This window comes from Helicoverpa zea, chromosome 10 (genome assembly GCF_022581195.2).
Source record: "Helicoverpa zea isolate HzStark_Cry1AcR chromosome 10, ilHelZeax1.1, whole genome shotgun sequence".
In the NCBI taxonomy this organism is placed as follows: Eukaryota; Metazoa; Arthropoda; class Insecta; order Lepidoptera; family Noctuidae; genus Helicoverpa; species Helicoverpa zea.
The window spans coordinates 8,125,882-8,146,941 of NC_061461.1; the positions used below are offsets into that span (position 1 = coordinate 8,125,882).

Consider the following 21,060-nt stretch of genomic DNA (forward strand, 5'->3'; position numbering starts at 1 on the left):
CACCATTCGAAAGCTACATTATCCACGAGTAACATAGGCTCTATTTTATCCCGGTACGGGCAGTAGTTATCACGGTACGTAACGGCTAGTAACATATATTCCAAAAAGTATGAAAAATCGCATAACTACACGCATGTCTCACATTCACAATTTATTCGTCTATATTTATTTATGGTCATTAGATTCGATCGAAAAACTTTAATACGAACCATTACGGTTGAAAATGAATTTAGTTTTTTCAGAAGAAAAGTCTTGAATCAGTAATGGGCGTAATTTTTTGTAAACGTAAGACATCAATTTTAGGAGACGTCTTATTTTAAAAATACTGGAGTCTTTGTATTTATTTAATGCCTCCTATTTTTCAGATTTGTGTTAAATATGCTTGGCTTTGTATTCGAACTCGGTCGAAATTGTTAATAGAATTGGTAAATGTCTCTTTGTTGTTCTTAGTTATGAATATAGAGGTAGTTTACCAGTAGCTTCGTTGATTGAGGTCAACTTTATTCACACTGGGTCGCATGTGATAGGACTTAACGAGCTACCAATTTTATTCATTAAGTACGATGCATTGTGAATTTCCTGATGAAATACACGTTTTCTTTTCTCTTTTTCCTTTAATCCAAAATTTAACAAATACAAGTTATTTATAAAATAAAATTGAGCAACAACGATAACGCTCAGTAACAACCAAATATTCACATAATCCTTTAACAACAACTTAAAGGAGTCCGTAATCTGTAAACTTGAGCATTGAAGATAGAGATATCTGGTACAAGGCTCGTAATCAGCTTAGCGCAAGTACTATTGGACTTATCTTCACGGCAGAGGGTGGCTGTCCACAGGGATCGTCAAATATTTCAGATTTTCAGCTTCAGTACCATTCAGTCCTCACTGAAACGTCGCAGGGGTAGGACGTCTGCGCGCCGCAAGCATCGACCGCACTCCGCTCGAAAAAATATATTCGAATAATTTTAATCAAAGTTCACTATTGACTCTTGACTGTTACAGACGTATTACATGTGATTTGTTTTGGAGTGGACCTGAAACTTTTTCTTTTTTTTAGGTCAAAATTTAAGTGTTGCTAAAGTGGTAGTGTCGAGTTAATGAATGATGACGATGTTGACAGATGAGAGTGGTAAGTGGTTATACTGAATCATCACACATCAATTTGTAAAGAAGCTGAAACACTTAAATTTGTATTTTGGGTTTTGATATTTTTGTACACTAAGTAATTGAAAAAAAATTGTCACCGGCCTAGTAAATCTAGGTTTAGGGTTCACGCCCTTAACAGTGATCTTTTGAGTTCAGCAAGAGGCCAAGAAAATACATGGAATTCAAAATTTGTACAATTTATTCGTTCGTCGTTCAGGAGAGATAACGAAATAAAACTTTCGTCCAAGTTCGTCCGAAGGGTTCTGTACAGTTGAGTGATTCGTCAACGTAACAAAGTGGAATCCGAGATTGACTGACGAAGAATTTTCCGACTAATTTTTCACTTTAATCACAATGGACTTGTTTGGTAGCACGTTTTAATTCTTTTTTTTTTCAATCTTGACTCGGGTGTTCAAATTTAGAACCCTGTTTCTTTTTTACTTTTCAAATGATTATCAGGAAATATCTTTGATCGTGTTTTGTTTGAATTTGTAATTCATCAGTATTCGTTAACTAGGTGTTACTCGGAAAAAGGATCAAAGGCTGCCCTATTGTTTTTACTTGTCTATGGTAATTGTTACTTCCTCAATAAAAAATATAGCATAAAATTAAGGTCAATTTCTTACCAAAAATGTAAATTTTATTGAATTGGAGATGGCCAAGGAGCGAGAAATCTATAAATGAATCTTTAATATTGTTACAACAACACTTTGATATTTCTTACTGGCGAATAATTGGTTTAACTTTTCCTTGGCGTTTGCCACTTTCGGTGAAAGGTTCCCCTTAAAGCAATTTACTGTAGGAACCGAAATATCACGAAATATTTTTTAAAGACAATAGCCGCCTTGCTTGGCTTATAGGCGATGTCTGAGGAAAATGAATTTATTTATACCAATGAATGTAAGCGCCACGTCTTATGGGATAAAATATGGTTTTCTTATTCATGTTTTTCCTTTTGTTATTTAAACAGGAATCTCTGGCACTTGACTTAACTCGCGAGCTTTACACACAATATTTGTTTTGTACGGGTATTATAGGAACTTGCCTGTTTTTTTTTAAGAATCTTAAATGGATATACGCAAAACCCACGTATTTTTACCATATCTACATATTTATATACTTGTGTTTTACTTAAAAGGTATTATTAAAAAAAATACTTAAAAGGCGCTCCCACTGCGGCTCCGCATCGCTGTCAGTGCGGTGAATCTGTGGACCGCCTTGGGCACCATGGTCTTTCCTGTAGCAAAAGTGCTGGTCGCATGGCACGACACGCCAGCATAAATGACATTATCCGTCGTGCTCTTGTCACCGCCGGAGTGCCAGCCATTTTAGAACCCAGAGGCTTGGCGCGCGACGATGGCAAGAGACCAGACGGGATGTCTATAATGCCTTGGAAGATGGGAAGGTCTTTGGTGTGGGACGCAACCTGCGTCGACACCCTTGCACCTTCCCACCTTCCCAGTACGGCGAGCTGTGTCGGTGCAGCTGCTGCAGCCGCGGAAAACCTCAAGCGGCACAAATATGTAAACCTCACCGGCAATTGCATTTTTGAGCCGTTTGGGGTTGAAACCCTGGGACCATGGGGCCCAAGTGCCCACAGACTCTTTCGAGAAATTAGTAAGCGATTAGTGGAGTCCACTCGTGACCAAAGGGCTGGCCTATACTTCGGTCAAAGGATATGCATTGCCATCCAGCGTGGCAATGCAGCCAGCCTTTTGGGCACGATCCCAGCTGACAGCGATGCGGATGAATATTTTGATACTTAGTTTCCCTATAATAAGATCATTTTGTAAAACTATTGTAAGTATCGAAAAAATAAATTATATCAACTTGAGTCTTAAAAGGTATTATACTAAATACCTACCTATTATGATTTATTTAAGAATCCTATAACAATGCCATGATAGAAACCAGTTGTGAACACCAAACGTAGGTACTTAAAAAAAATCAAAATGCTTAAAGACCACAGAATGGAGTTAAATTGTCATGCTCTTTCCAAAAATGTATTTGGTCCATTTCGTTTGCATCTAGCTAGAGACGTAGGAGCTTTCTATGTTGACATCTATTGTCGAAACTGTATGTCATATTGTCATGTAGTCAGTTGTTAAAGCAGTCGGTTTGTTTCTAAAGAACTTTACGACACATTTCACGCGGAATTGCCGTCCATTTTGAATTTCACACATGCTCAAATATAAAGTAAATAAATAGAAGAGAAATAAAACCTTCAATAGTACGGAGACTTACAAAAAACATAACTTACTTTAACATAGAAATTCATCATGATAAATTTCTACTTTTTACTACTACTTATTCTTAAGTTATTTGGGTTCGTTGCAATATGTCATGTTTGCTTTCTGGCCGTCAATCCTTCTCATTTTTCATCTTTTGTTCGGTCTACCTCTGCTTCTCTATCCTTCCACATTCATAATTAACACGCGCTTCTCATCACATGCCCACACTACCACTTCTATCACTGGCTCTACTCTCCACTTTATCCATCCTGGTAACTCCTCACATACATACCTACATCTCGCATTCTCATGTCTGCTACTTGCACTCTTTTCTCATCCTTCTTTTTGTGATTCCCAACACTCTAATCCATACAAGACGACAGACCCCGGTTGACCTTCTATGGTATAATAATTGAAACCGTATATCGGGTGTGTCGTTCATAATCACATTAAATGAAATGCGTTAATATACTGGTTAATATAGCTGTCAACTGATCAAAATATACGATACTCCTAACTTTATCTCTGCTTTACACATGATGTTGTAAATTATAAAAACGAAAAATGACTCCTGTGGTTAAACCACTGAATGGATTAGGTTATTTTTTTTACAATTCGTCATAGAATATCATAAAGTATATGCGATATGATTTAATGAGATTGTGAACGACACACCCGATATAATATCATCAACGCCTGCGGAATTGCATACGTAACGATAGATTAACGCATTAGTACAATATGTATTGAGTAACGATGTTGTATGATAGTTAATATTGTAATGCATTTCAATGTAAGCAATACATCGGGTTTAATTCTGAATGATTTGTAACCATTTATGTTTATTTAGCCAAATTGATACGTGGTTCATTGATGGAGTTTCCTAATTGAGAAGTTTGGAGAGGTAATTTGTAAGCTTCAGATTGTATCGTACTAATTAATTAGTCTGAACTTATCGAGATGAAGTGAAATTAGATGTTGTTGGGTTTAGTAACAACTGTGGTACTAGAAATATTTTTATTTCACAATCTTATCCATTACGGCCCATACAAATCAAGATAATTAAAAAAAAGGAATAAAATATCCGTGAATATTGAAACAATAAATACATTTCTCAATTAAAACTCGGCACAGCGGAAATTTCGTGTGGAGGAACAATTTGGGGCTCGCGAATTGTGTGGCTAGATGAAAAAAATAAAATGAGGACAATAAAAAGGCTGGCAACAAATCACGACGAAGGATGCGTAAACATTGTTCGTAGGTCCCCAGAACAATGTTCCTTGAACTATTAGGAGAATTAAACACAGGCTAACCGATGTCGGTTGCGCGTTTTAAGTAAATGACCGTTTTTACTTCGCTCAATGTTGGACAGTTTCCATGCTGATATGGGTTTGGAAAATAAAATGGAGTGCTCGTTTGTTTTAGGGGTGAAGGATCGCACGAATTTTGCGAAGTTGTTGAGTTTTGAATTTAAGGGTAGTAAAAATGGAATTTATTTTTTATGTGCCGCTTTTCCTGACCACAATCTGAAGCTGGATGTTGTTTTGCCAAAGTGAAAAGTAAACGATGTGTTATTTATCTGCACGTGTAGCCAAAAAGGTTTGGTTTTTGACTAATTATGAATTAACTCATGTGGAAATTGACCGAGTTTAAGCTGACGTATTTTTTAATTCAAGCTTTGCAATTTGGACGTTTGCAATGCAAGTTAAATTGTATGTTTGATTAGCAAATAGTGCTTTCCAACACAGAAAACTAATAACTTTTCACTGAAGCTGCTGACTCGGCTCGCTTTTCTCTATGCCAGGTCAATATTCAAACGACTTTTAAAACTGCGGTGCCGTTTCATTGGTACTGCAACTAACTCTGGCGTTTTGCCTATTGTAGTAACGGGAACGCAAAGTAATGCAGTCATACATTCTGATCATACTAGTATGTATTATGTTTAACAGATATCCTGTACCTAGTTTGCTTTTCTTTAATTTCATGGGCGTTTTTTGATTAACATTTTGACATTGAAATTGTCCACTTTGATTACTGAAATCTCATTCATAGTTGATGAAATCCCATATTTCCCATAACTATGTTTGATGAATTTGTAAAGTGATAAAATGTACGTAAAGAGTAGTAGTTAGGGAAGACAAATCTATAAGATAAACATTCTATACTCGATACCAAAAAGTGCACACTCGATGAAAAAAAAAGTAACGTCTAAAGTCTTTGAGTAAACTGTTGATTAACATACGTCGTGACAGAAGAAAAGTGGTACACCAGTGTCAGTAACTGTCAAAGCGTCTACAGTATAGACATTTATGTCTGACATTTGTGGCGCAGTGTCTGTCGTTTTAACTTATGACACGATTAGCTCGTTACTCATGTTTACCTGATATCCATCGCAGAGATACCTAATTAAGCGTAGATATTTGCCGTTTTTGACAGTTAATGGAGTCCCACTTTTCTCCATTTCACCTGAACCTGTTCAGCTATAAGTGGAATAGACAAAGATAAAGGAGATGGCCAAATTTTCATAGTAAAAAAACCCAGAATCGACAGCAACGAAATGGGTACCAATGGGTTCATTATGATAGACCTTTGATGGTGTCAAAAAATCCAGTCTGAAATCCATGGGGTATAGGAGCTATATCATATTTTCACAAAAATAGGTTATGTATATGTATGTAAAATAGGTTATATAATATTATGAATTTATGTTGATTTTAAAGATTATTTGCATAAAAAAACATGGTATACTAACGTTATACATGCGAAGAGTAACATCACCATAGTTACAGAGTTTGCCTGGTAATCAAAAGGTCTTGAGTTTGAGTTTTGACCCCCACCCATTGCACTATTGACATGAACCACTCCAGATACCTACGACTAAGTACCGACCTTACCTACTTGAAGAGGTTTCCCTGTTATGTGTAAACTTCTGAACTGACAAAGGTTAATTAAAAAAAAAACTTAAAAGTAAAAAACAATATATTTTTTTTTTAGCTTTTTAATCACTATTCACATTAGTGAAAAGTTCTCGTCAATGCGAATAATATAAGCCCAAACACGAGGTAATTAATATTTACCATTGCCGAGTTCCCTTGACCTTCTCTCTTCTCCATCATCAGGTCAGCTCTAAACCATCACTTGTGTATAGTGCTATAATAACAGACATATGTACACCTGAGTGTAAAGTTTTTACCCTATGCGCAACTTTTAATGAACTGCAAACAGAAAAGTTAAGCTTTTTTATGTACTAAAATCTTCTTGGAAAAAATCTTGTAAAAAGAGAACCCCATGGTTTTTAGATGATATGAAATACTTTTTGTAATCTACACATTATACTGAATCCAATCATACATACGAAGTTTCTGTCGACTCTGGGTTTTTTTTGGCCATCTCCTTTGTAAGTGAAATAGACAAAGTTACAAATAGGTCTAGGATTCAGGGATTTCTTTTGTTTTTCAACAAAAGAAGTATCGTACTATCTATCTTTTGTTTTCAGGTTTCTTTCACATAACAGATAACACTACTTCAATTTAAAGCTATTTGTACCATGTAATCAAGCGAAAAGTAAATTGTGAGCTAGAACTTACTTGATAATACAGAATTTCAGTTCCAGCAAAAACATATTTTAAAATGATCATAGTATTTATATGTATCAGTAATGTAGGCGTCCCTAAACTCGTTCATAAGTAACATTGGAAATAGAATTCGAGTAATAATTTAATAACTTAAGTAGAAGACGAATGTTAGGAAAATTAACTTAAGGTTTCTTTGTAAGTGTAAATAGGAAATAAATTAGATTTTAGTGTATTTTATTGTTTTTCAAACCCTCATTACATAACATGATCGTTATTCCCATACAATAGAGATTAAACAAAGGAACAGAGTAAGAGAAAGAGTTACTACATTCCAAAAACAAAACCTTCTTCAAAACCAGCTTAGGGAACCAGCAAGGAGTTTATAATCTGCATCCGAGACGAAGTGTGAACTGAGCCGCCGAAGGTGTAATTAACTAAACTCGTCCAGTAGTTGTCGACCAAAATTGATCGTGAGTGTAACGGAACAACCACTGCATAGCTCCTTTAGAATACCAAGTTCGTTAGCAAACAGTTAGGTACACTTCCAAAGGATTTTGGGATCGCACTCGATCACTTTCATTTGAAATTAATCTTAGATAACTGGTTAACTTCTTATAGATGAACTTTGTTTCTTGTAATTATTGTCTCATAACGATTCGAGGATTCTATTGAAATCGGTGGCTTGTAATATGCCTTCAGAGCTCTATATATCATTTTTTCTATGTGGGTCTATTTTTTGGTTAAGTCATTTTAGTAGTGAAAGCAAAATTTGTCATCGGCAAAGTTAAGCTTCGTGGTAGGTAGTCAATTTATTCATACCTACGTAGGATGGATGCACATGTAGGTACATATAAGTTTCAACCTAAAATATGAAGTCTAGTAGCCTTTGGGTTTTCAGCCATTATGCTCGTCTGACTAAATATCGACAGAAAACTTTATCCAAATCTTTTTCCCACATACTCTCATAGTGCAGTAGTCTAGCTCGTGTCAATAGGTATAGATAGTTCAACTCAGATTTGCGCGCGGCCCTATGTGTGCGTCGGCTTGTAAATATACAACTTTCATTCGAGTGACAGTGACGTCGTCCGAGCATGACGTGTTCTTATCGCTTTTTGTTATGGGTACAGTCGTTTACGAAAATTTTCGTTCTTCACGGAGAAAATGTTTAAGGAGTCAGGTAGCGTTTCAAAAAATGAAACAACATTCAAAGCTTTTTATTATTACATTTTACAGTTTTTCATTATTTTCTCATAAGTTTTTTCAAATTGACGTTGACAGTATCATCATCCTCCTGCCCTTATCCCAATTTCATTTGGGGTCGGCGCAGCATGTTTTCTTCTTCCATACTCTTCTATCTGCCGTCATCTCACAAGTAACATTCTTTCTTACCATATCTACTTTCACACAATCCATCCATCGTTTTGACGTTGACAGTATCTAAGAAATAAATGAGGTGAAATATCTAAGATCAATTAAATACTCCTTACATATTTTCTAGATCTCGGGGTACGCGGACAATAAATAAAAGTGTGGACTAAGATTGTAAAAAAACGTATAATCTAGTATAATAATGTAAGAATTTAAAAAAATAATATTGCTTCGCATAATGTCGACCAAAATAAGGCGGAAATAATGAAACTCATAAATGAACGTTTAAGTCATATTGATGAAGGGATGTTGGGTAATACTTGTCGACATGTACAAAAGAAAAAAGAAAAATACTATAGACATTTTGACATGGAGTCAAAATTTATAATTTACCTTGGTGAGAGTAGCGAATCCGAAAATTCATCATTTGTACCCGACTGTACCTCTTGTCACGCACACAAAGTCACTGTGTATGTACAAGGGTTACCCACACATAAGGCCGCGCGCAAGACTGAGTTGAACTTACTATATATATCACCAAAATGTACTGAATATTATATCAGTGGATTCTAAACATCGTTCCAAATTCAAACAATTTGTAGGTGTGAATCTCTCAGGTACAGTTGAAACAGTTGAATTTGCTTTCAAATTGTGGGCAAAGCCTTTAGTACAGATCAAATTGAACCCTGCAGAAAACACATGTAACAAAGTACACCGAGGAAAGAAAGATAGCAGAGATGCCATAAGGAAGGTATGAGAGGTGCCATCTTGTAGGTCACGGTAACGCAGGGTATGCGTGATGAGTTACTAGAACTAAGGAGGCGTTCGGGTTCCTCGTTAAAGATTATTGTTGATTGATTGGTGATTATATTTTGAAAGTAAGTAAGTTTGAAAACCGGACACTTTTGATGTAAGGAAGCACCTCATTGAATTTAAGTATATGTTAATAGTAAATGGATTACAAATTAGGTATTATTTTGTTTAAACAAAATCGTACTCGTTCGGGGAAAAAATGTGATTTACGCCAAATGTCCGGGTTTTTTAAATGTTTGTCCGGGTTTGGCGAAATTCGAGATGGCAGCCCTACTCGTCCCGCGAACACCCGCATTTTGGCGCGCTACTTTCTTAGGAGATTTTGTATTATGACATCTCCGCTAGTCATTTGTTCTCCATGCAAAGTACTCATAACGAAATCTTGATCACAGAACGCAAGCGTTTAAACCAATGTTAGCTAGATTCCTCCTATGTGAGTTCCTTTGGAAATTGAAGACACGATGTGGCGACGTTCTGAGAATTTGCAGGTTTCAGTACGTTTATATTACAACAGATACAAACGAAGATTTTCCAGTGGGTTTGATGTAAATTGAATTATTGTTTGATTTCCTTTGAGTGTCGGTTTGCTTGTTTAGAGAATTAATGCCTGCAAATATTTGAGTAATTTAATAAATTATTTGAAACTGAATGAGGGTTTCAACAATTAATTGTTGAAACCCTCGGGCCGTGGGGTCCAAGTGCTCATCTGCTTTTTAAAGATCTGGCAAAGCGACTTGCTGACACTTCAAGTGACCCAAAGGCTGGTTTTTATTTTGGTCAAAAATTAAGCATTGCCATCCAACGTGGCAATGCTGCCAGCCTCTTGGGTACACTCCCGGTGGGCAGTGATGAGGAGTTTTTTGATGGCATTTTTTAGTTGTATATATGTATAAATAAGGCTTTTTTTTTACGTCATGTAAATATTTACATAAAATAAATAAATAAATTAATTAAAAAAAAAAAAAATATTTTGCTTGTGTCAAGTAGCTGAGCTTTAGGCGATGTTTAATAAAGGCTGTGATCAAGCGGCTAAGTTTCTAGACCTCAGTGTTTTCCGAACACCCTGTTGTTCTTTGTTTTATAAACATAAATATGTTCCTCTGTAAGGCATTGTTTTCGAAGAATATAGACAATACCTGTGTTTGTTTTCAAGACCTGTCAAATATAATGTCTTATTGAAATAAATGATTTTCAAAAAAGAGAGATAGATACTAATATATTTATTATCTTCTTTAAATAAAAATAAAAAAATACTTATTACATTAAAAACCTTATTTATACGGAAAACCTTATCATGTTATCAAAGAAACAACGTTATTTGTAATCTATGGACAAGCTTTTCTAATCTGTAATATTTCCCGCCCTTACATAAGTCATAGACTACAATAGTTTCGCCTTCTCCGACACTGTACCCTAAAAAGGAACGTAAATTACGTTTTATTGTGCCCGGGAAGTAGGGTTAGGTTATATTTTTTTTCAAGTGTAATCTTTTTATGGCTCCGATGATGTCTTTATGCAGCCTCTGGTTTGAATATTTCATTCTACGCAGATAGATTATTTTGGTTTTGTTTACTTATATCACTTGGATAAGTATAGACTTGTATATGAGGTTAAAACTAATTAATCAACCGTGTTTCAGTTATTTCATCTCAACAATATTTCAACTATGTGAATATCACATATATATTTTAATTATTTCCCAATGATAATTCAAGCATAGTTTGAACGACTAAATACAAATATATACGTTATAAATGTTAAATATTTTTACATTGTACTAGCTTACGAGTATTATTATATTTAATTTGTAGCACGTGATGATCCCTTTTGGAAAAACAATTTTTTGAAAATATTTTCAGTACTACTTGACTAACCATCCGAAAAAAATATCCGATAAATACAATACAGCAACATTGCTATCGCGGGGACTTATTTCTGGTTTTAAGGTTGCTTATTAGGTACTAAAATTACAAAGAAGTCACAAAGAACAAAACACGATAGGTTCAAATGTGTCTTTAACGTAGGGAATTACATTATGAGGATTAAAGACAAAAACACACAAATTCTGTTTAGGTATAATGATCTGATATTCAAAACTGTTCTTTCAAGTAGAAGCGACTCAAGTGTTCAAGTATTGGAAAATAACTGAGCATCAGAATACCAGGTAGTCTTTTATTTTAGACGTAAAGATTTTGAAGTAGAAAAGGTTGAATAAAAATAACCATGCAGCTGTCGAGTAAAAAAAGGCGTACATCCCTTAAATAAAAACTGTTTAATTGTATTCAAAAGGAGAATAAACTGTGTTACAAAAATTAACGGCAACTCCATTTATTTCACTTAACCCGTTGTCCAAACGATATAAAAGTAGGATTACCTGCAAACTAAGGAACACTAGAATCACAATCTACAATTTTGCAGAACAAAGAACAACTGGTAAGTACACAAATACCGTGAGAATTTTCATCTTCACAGAGCTTAAGTTAATGTTTTCGGCTTCTAAAATAACAACAGTGAATAACCCGGGGATAAGTTGCAGCATCCATTATCACACCACTCGGAACCTTTTCACTTGAACTGATGCGGGAAAACATCCCGCTTTCAACATGGCACGGCTAAAACGTTCTATATTTTCAATATAATAGAACATTTTCTGTTAGCCAGTAAAAAGTTTTGGATGTAAAACAAATCTGTCTGTAGGATCCTGAGTATGGCACTTTTTTAGTCATCATTACCAATTAGTCTCTACAGGTATTTTCTTCACAGGCACCTATATATATTGTGTTCAGTTCAATTTCATAAAAAAGAGTTATTTGGGTAACTCAGTAAATAATGAAGGTTCATAACATTTTTAACTTATATGTGATGATGTCCTCCTAGCCAATTATCGGCTACGGCGGCTGTTCTCATGTAAGGAGATTAGCACACTGCGCAGGACATATTATAGTGCACAAGCATTTGCGCAGACACAGGTGCAGTCACTATTCCTTCACTCTCATAGCGCCTGTTCTCTCTCCGGTAATGTCGGATTAACTTACACATATATTATTGTGTTGATAAAATAAACGCTTCGTCTAATAGACGGTATCAAAATGAGTTTCAGTTTAAAAAGAAAAACATAGTTTTAATTACTCTTATGTATATTTTCATTAACTTTTATAATGAGCGAAGTGGATCATGACAACGAAACGTGTAAAATAAAACCACTGCGGAGTTTTTGTTTGTTAAGTAAAGACAAAGTTTCAAAGACTTTTTGTCCAAGACTTTAATGATAATGTAGGCCGCTGGCGTTGTTAATTTTTACAGTAACTCAATAATATTATTATCAAGCGGTTTCATCTAAAATTATCTCGCCATGAAATTCGTTAGTCCAGCTAATTACTTATTCAACGTTTTCAATTAAAATGTCAGATTCTACCTTATTTCCAATTCGCGAGTTTCTTCATTAGTATGGTAATCTAATTGTTATAGTATTCCGGTTTTAGAGGGTTTTTAAAGTACCTACTTTATTTTGTTGTTGATTGCCTTTGAATATAATAGAAGAAATGTAGGCTTACCTGTCTACTTTTGCAATGAAAATTCGCCAAAGGAGTTCATAATTTAAGTAGTTTTCTGTCTTCAAGACTTCCAGCCCATTAAAATGTCTCACAATCGAAAATTACAATTGATTTTTATACTTTTTGGTTGAGCTCGAATAGGTGCGATAAAATCAGCCAAAAACATACAGCAAACTTTGTACTTGCCAATATTATTACATCATTGCTGAAACCCTAATAAATGTATAATTAGATATAACGCTTAAACTCCAACACACAAGCCTAACAATGTCAATATGAATTGATTCGAATGGACAGCTGCGGTTTTGGTAATTACCGCCGCTCATCCGGCAAACCTGAATAATAGACTAACTTTCCAATGCAATGAATTTAACCTTACCTAAATGGGACAGGTCGAATGGTTATAATCCAAAAAAAGTTAATAACTTACTACTTATTAAATACGATTTATGCAGATAATTTATTACAGAATACAAAAAAAAATCATTTTGCACATAGCTGTAAATTGTTTGAGTGAAAAAGTTTGTTTATAAAGTTGATTAGTTAGTTTGTGTGATTGAACTCGCTAATCTTCTTGAGACTTCTGGTAAAATATTGCATAATTTCGAGGAAGGCTAAAGACTACTTACCTATATATCAGTTTGTGCTAAGTTGTTTCCACAGCACGCAGGTGAGATCACGGGCCGCACTAAAAACCTTATTTTGGAGCTTTTGGGAATACTCGTTTTAAAATACAGGTAGCAAAAATTTTCTAGTGTGGTTACCTAAAATCCCAGTTTCACATTTGCTCAAAAAATTCCATTATTATTAAAATGATGCTAAAAATAGCTTTGTTGTCGGATTTCCGACGGCGTGCCAGTTTAATACACCATGTATATGATATGCGAGCGGTATAGTGACACCTCATTAGTGTCTCGTGGTTTATTCCGGGGAGATAAAGCTTTGCTCTTCGATTGAAGCCAACGTAAAATTACTGATGTTTGTTATAATGTACGCAGTTATCGTTAGAACGGTAGTCAGCTTGTTGTGTTGTTAGAATCAGGTTTATTTTTTTGTGAAATGTGAAAATTTGAATGTCTATGTGTATTAAAATTGAAAATAATTTAATTAAAAAAATTATCGATTTTAAGTATGAGAATATTTTTCTGTAATTTTATTTTATTGAAGTTCTCTGTATCATCCAATAAATAGCATAAAAATGTTTTATGTGGAGCCTGAAACAAAGTACATAAATCTTGGCAAGCAACAGAGGAAGTTAATGTCACACTACAAGCCAGACACTATAGAAAAAAATCACATTACCAGATCCAAACATGTTTTGTTCCAAAAATAGAACATTAGTTCAACCACCAATTAACTCATTACAACTCTAACAACAAACAACGTATTTCACCACCAAGATCAGAATGGAAATGATCCGCAAAACTTCTTAATTAAATACGACTTGAAAACACGTCGCGAATACCAAAGCTTCTTCAATTTAAACCGGGTTTAGGCACGCCTACACGGTTCTAAACTAAGAACGTCTTCAGTCTTAGTCTTGGCTCTTGAAAGTGACGTGTAGCTGCTCTCGCTTTGATTTTATTTAGTACAGGTAGCTGTCACCCGTGAACTACGGAGAAGTTTTAGAAAAATGAGGCCGGTAGCGCAGTTTTCTAACTACGATTTAAAACAATTGAAATTGATAATGTTTTGATGTTTTGCAGCTGTTAGAGCTAATTGCGTATGTGATTTTTATTATATTCATGTGAAAGCTTTGTTATTTGAGCTATTTTTATCTGGAAATACGCACAACTTTTTATGTAAAAGCGTATATCCGATTGTCATCGTCAAGTTTTTATAGTATAATCATTCTATCAAGCAATGTTTGTATGAAAAGTATTGCAATAACATTTACATTGTCTCTTACAGTCCTTATTGATTTCATATGAAAATATTCTATAATCACTGGGTATAAGAGAATAAGGACTCATGAAAACATGCTGATCTTTGCTTCTAAAGCAAAAAGTTACGCGAGTTTTACAGCAAAAACCTTAACATAAAATAAAGTCAAGAGGTTTATTTCTGTGCAGAAAATACAACAAAAAAAATCTTCTGCGATAAAATCTCCTTCGATGCTAATTCCATTTAGTAATCTCGGTAAACACATTATGGATACGTTTATATTTCTTTTTTATTTCTTAGGTATTCTTTATTTTATCGTACTTGCCTTCAAGTAAGGCTAATCTTTTCTCTTTTAAGTTGTATAACCGATCATTACAAGCACAATTCATACATTTTTCAAACAAAACTTTGACAACGCATTCTTTCTGAAAACTTGAAAACTTTACAATCACATACCTTACCCTGTTTTACTCCAGTCGCATTAAATAACAAATTTAATTCGACTTCTTTTAACTCCCAAACAAATTGTTTTATTCATACAGGGAGTTATAAAGTCATTTATTCAGAAAGTTTGATACAAAACAGATTATAAAAAATCCGGGAGGAACTTTAAGCCATTTGCAATTTTTCACAAAGAGAAAAGAGAATGGGCTAATATTTATGGGACGGTTTAAATCTTATGTCACTAACGAAACCTGTTAACCTATATAATAGTATATAAAGAGTTGCTGAGATAAAAACATAATAAGGTTTTCAATACCTAATAAGTAGGTACCGAAACCATTTTATTATTGAATTACTGTTCATACTCAGAGTTCGAGATACGAAAGAATTCCTTCATTTCACTTTACTACTTTTATCCATTTATAAACTAAACACACAAAACTAACGTTAATTTATAAAACACGATTTAATTAACATGAATGTCGCCATAGCGTGAAAATTTCATAATTCCTAAAGTCATTAGGCTTCGTTCAAGTCACGTCTTTCAGTCCCTTTGTGACAGTTACATCCCTTCTGATGGCGTTAAGGTGTGCCTACACTTACCCGCTTTTAATTAAGCCCCTAAGTTTACACAGTCATAATATATTATAGTAATAATGAGTAAAATCCTCTGCTTTACTCTTACTTAAGAATTAAATGAACGCACTTTGGAGGATGTAAATCGTGGATAAATACCGTTTGGGTTAGCAGGCTGTTAATCTTGCTTAGTGGGAGCTACTGATTTCGGCGATTATTTTAACAGTTGCAATGTAATCTGGGATCACATACATAGTTATATTAACGTCACGATCGTTTGAGCTCCTCTGTACCTCAGTAATTATAACCTAAATGGTAGGACACAATATGTCATTAAGCGCGGAAATGGTCTCGCTTTGATGATGAAGCTATTCAAAGACTAAATAAGCGATAAAAGTAAAAATCAAAACAACACAAATAAACACCATAACAGAGAAAATAAAATTTTAAAGCAAGGGAATAATTAAACTACAATATTTAAAACCAATTGCTGAAGTTTGTCCACTTTGACCGAAACATTTAGTGTTTAAGAAGTTTAGTCGGCTATTCCCAAGCGGCTGGAATTAGCTCGCCAGCGCTGCATACAAACTGAATGAAATATACAGGAGTAACTTTGTACTCGTTTATTTGAAATTTAATGGAATACAGCACTTTAACTACAAAAGAGTTCGATATAGTTGATATTCTTTATGCTTTTTTTCTATAAAAGTTTTTACTCTCAATACTTTTACTTCGTTGCAGCGCTAGGGTTTGTGCTTTTTTTGAGTCTGTTTATGGAAAGGGTTAACCATGCTTTTTGGTTTATCATCTTAAGTAACGGAATCATCTATTCAAGCAAAATGTATCTTGATCCATTATATTATCCATCTGAAAACAAAAATACACCATAGTCTTCAAAATTTTAAATTTAAGTAGGTATGTTCTAACAATAATATGTCAAGTTTATCTTCTTCTTCTGATGAAGAAATAATAAATATTTATTAATTAAATTAAAAAAAAGCACACACACAGAAAACAAAAGTACTATAAATTTACCATATTATTTTTACCTGCATACAAATTGTTTTAAAACGCTAACAGATTGAAACTTGTCGATGCTGATACGTTAAATATTCAGAAACAAAACTGTTGTGGTCGGGTCGGACCGTGATTTTAACGGCTTATTTCGGATTGTTCACTATTAGTAGGGTCCCTTAATGGAGGAGCCCATGTAATACTACCTTTTAAATGACTTCGATGGCGCAATGGTCACCATGCCGGACTGCCGAACCTGAGGTCCCAAATTCCCGGTTCGGTCGACATTTGTGTGATACCTAAGCATGCTTGTTGGCCACGGTCTGGGTGTAACAATATGTATTTGTAAATGTATATAGGAAGCTACATGTAGTTCCTCAGTTGTGTTAGCACCCACAACACATATTAGTTAATAACTTATCATGGGGCCAACCGGAATGTGAAAAGGAAAAAAACACCACAAGACATTCAAGTGTGCCAATATTTTTATTCTCAGTCACCTATATTTTTGCATAGATACCTACGTCCTAAATTAGATTTTTCTTTGAACCCCGTTCATTGGATTGTACGTTGAATGGTATTTTATTACTTTGTACATATCACTTATTATTTTTCCTTGTATGTTTTGCTCAGTATCAAAGGATTTTCCTTTACTCTTTATTTACCCTTGTGAAGAAGAAGATCAGGCAACTGTCGTCTTATAATGAAATTTATAATAATATGAGTTCCAATACAATATTACTTTTATACTTCTTCCTTAATCTCGCCACGTGTAACCTCTAAGAGTGCACGTCTTAACCTTGAGTCTGTTAATAATATTATTTATAATTTAGACGATGCCATAAAAAAACAATGAAATAATAATTCCAGGATACAAACAAAGCCACATCGGTAATATAGAATTCTCAAAGTTCGTGATCAAATTAATTCAAATAAATAGTCTATTCAAAGTCGAAACACAGATAGGCTGCAATAATGAGGTCCTTTAAAACGGTCGACCTTTTGAATATCTCAAATAGCTGGGGAGGGGAGAAGGATGCCTTTAAACGTGCCGACACTACGTGCCATATTCAATCTAACCCAGAAAATAAACGAAACAACACCTTTGATGCGAACAGACTGTGTTACACGCTTATAAAGTTATTTTCGAATGTAATATAACGTCTAACCGAATGTACTACATGTAATTTGAGTAATTAGGACGTTAATTGAATGATGTATCTAGAAAATTGGCCTTAAAATATAAAAGACATCATTAAAAGGAAGCTCAAAACTAACACATTTTGCAGGTTTCACAACAGCCCACAAAAATGCTCACTATTCACCACTTCCTAAGTGTTTTTGCTGGTATGGAGAAATAATATAACTGCCTCAAACTATCTACATATATGATTTGAACACCCGGTTTAATACAAAAATATTATAATTAAATTAAATATCCATGTTGGTACACAACTTTCTACCTGTTATACTTTGTCTTTTTTTTTCATAAAATGAATGCAACCTTTGTAATGGCGAAATCCTTCAATAAAGATTCTGTAGATTCAAGCCTTCTAAAGCCATTCTATTATTCTACCGCTTCCAATGTATATTTATGAACACGTATCTTTACAATATTATCGTATTCTAGATTTATATCACTTTATATTAATCCATTCTACATATTTCGGTGCCTGGAATGAGCTAGAGTTTGATTTAACATTTCATATGGAGCAATAACTTATTTGAATATTTCTCTCGCACATTATACTTGCGAGAGATGGTCTGGATGGCGTATAATACACATTTATGCGCCTACTGTTCATGAATACAAATATTCAGGATCTTGGTTTTAGATCCGGACTGTTTAGTGCGAGCTTTATTGCTCTGTTTTAATATTAGAAAGGAATTATGTTTTTTTTTCGCATTCATCATCATCATCAGCCTATCGCAGTCCACTGCTGGACATAGGCCTTATCGATTTTCGGCTGCTCGCATCCAGCTCCTGCCAGCCGTCTTGCGCAAGTCATCACTCCACCGTGCCTGAGGACGTCCTACACTACGTTTGCCGAGGCGTGGTCTCCACTCTAGAACTCGTTTACCCCAACAGTTATCGGTTCTTCGGCTAATATGGCCAGCCCACTGCCACTTCAGCTTGCTGATTCGCATTGCCTTGTCTATTTTAAAACAAAAATAAAAACGTAAATGAGATACCGTCACTTAAATAAAAAAAAATCAGGAGATGCGTTTGGAAATTCGCCATCATGATAAAATACAAAAAATGCATTCAGTGACGTTTATGTACCGTTAGGTACAGAATATATAAAGAAAACAAAAAGGTATGTAAAGAAAATTTTGTAGTAATTTAATTACCAGTAACAATAATATTAAATTCAGATACAACATATTATTTTAATTAATCATGGCAGGTAAGACAGATTACAAATAAGCATAATAACATGAAAACAAAAGAAAGCCTACTTGACAAAAGTAAATACTATTATTTCACTGATATTTATGTATGAGAGATCCTTTTACAAGAAGAGGGGAGAGACGGACAACATGACGCCATGAAACTGTTATCTATCTCATTTACCCCTTTATTATGATTGCCATTTCGGCCGGTATCACTTTGATACTATTACGTTGAAATAGGAGGAGAATAAACGAGAGGGTTGTGGTGTAGAAATATATTATGTGTTATTTTACGTCTAAGTTATCCATTGGAAGCTGGATTTTTGCTTCTATGTATGAGAAGAATATTTTGACCTGCTATTGGTGAAAAATTAATTTATATTTGAATACTTATTGCACACAAATTAATTAATCCAACGACAACCAACTTAGTGTTGGGTTCTCTTACAGCCAACCTTAGAGTAATAGATTGATTTGATATACCTACATATTATATTACAATATTCCCAATAATTGTATCTCAAAAGAATGTAAAATTGATATGGTCAAAATATTATGTTAGTCATACGGATCCTCAAAACAATTTCGTGTATTGAAAACACGTCAGCAGTGGGAAGTGACTGCCATTTGCAGATCTGAAACAAGCGATACGTTATGTAATTAAGATAGGAAATCGTTCCATGTAGGTAGTTAATGTATGGTACATTGATGTATGTTTGAACTCATTAGATACAAGAAATTTTGTAAACCAAGGCTTGTAGACGAGATAATACCTATTAATCTGCTTCATTATTTCGAATAACGATAAATTGCTGTCATCGATTTTAACAGAAATAATACAGCCAAATCATACCTAATTAATGAAGTTTAACCTTCTTCAAATTCATGTAGATAAAACATGTTACGTGTTTGTAATACAAGCAACATTTACTAACATGATGAAGATATACCGGCTCCAACATATACTATTACCAATTATGAATTCATTTGTAATTTATAACATTACTGTAGGGTTTTCTCTAATAGAATATCTAATGAGACCCGTGTCGTGTATAGTTAAGATCACTTTACATATAGGTTTATCTGTTTCATAATATGCTTTGAATATGTTAAGGATATTATCGTCTGAGTTTCATTAATTAAATCATAATATTAACGTGCAAGGTTGTAAGTCTAGAATAAAGAATAATGGTTTGAAAATCGTTTTCTGGGAAAATTCTGAGCTCGTTGTTCGATAATTCTACACATCGTTGAACCTTTGCAAAACACAGTAGATGCGCTTTTGTTTTATTTTCTGTTCAGAGTTTAGTGTAAATTGAACGAAAGATTATATTAATCGAGTAGAAATTATTTTATAGATGTATACCTATACAAAGATAATCTTTTATGAAAATGAATTTAACAGTTTTCACTACCTAAGTAATTGATCTGATGCTTTTAAAGCACAAACAGAAAATAATATTTTAAATAGATACTGTAACCAGCCATAATCGTCAATTAATTTTAAGAATAACAGGCCATATAAATTTACTAGCTTCTGCCAGCGGTTTCACCCGCATCCCGTAGGAACCTCTGCGTGAACCCGGATAAAAAGTAGCCTATAGCCTTCCTCGATAAATGGGCTATCTAACACTGAAAGAATTTTTCAAATCGGACAAGTAGTTTCGGAGATTAGCGCGTTCAAACAAACAAACTCTTCAGCTTTATAATATTAGTATAGATAAATCAATGAGAATGTTTCCAATGCGGATTGCAGTATTGAAACAACCGTCTCCACATTTCGAATAGTGAATTTAACAAGCTTGCTAGGAACGGAACCCATATGTGTGGTTTCATTCAAGCTGCAGATATTTTATGTCCTGAAAATGTTGTGTAGCGGCGAATTTCCCTCGTGTTTTAACCAATACACAGGACACTGTAGACAATAGCTCTCAAATGTAATGAAAACTGTAGTTGGTGAATGTATGTATGTCTATTCACATTTTTTACATTAAAAATTGAAGACCCAAAACGTGTAAAATACCGACAGTTCATTTCATCAAAGGTTCGTTTGTT

The 21,060-nt window shown here is 34.3% G+C and overlaps 1 protein-coding gene across 1 annotated transcript in view; it reads left to right on the forward strand.

Annotated features, from left to right (window-relative positions):
- The first annotated feature begins 889 nt into the window (after nt 1-889).
- LOC124633766 (trace amine-associated receptor 1) overlaps nt 890-21,060 on the forward strand; it is a 55,845-nt gene continuing 35,674 nt past the window's right edge. The window contains exon 1 of the mRNA XM_047169097.1: nt 890-1,135. The gene's annotated coding sequence lies outside the window, so the exon portion shown is untranslated. The remainder of the gene's footprint in view (nt 1,136-21,060) is intronic.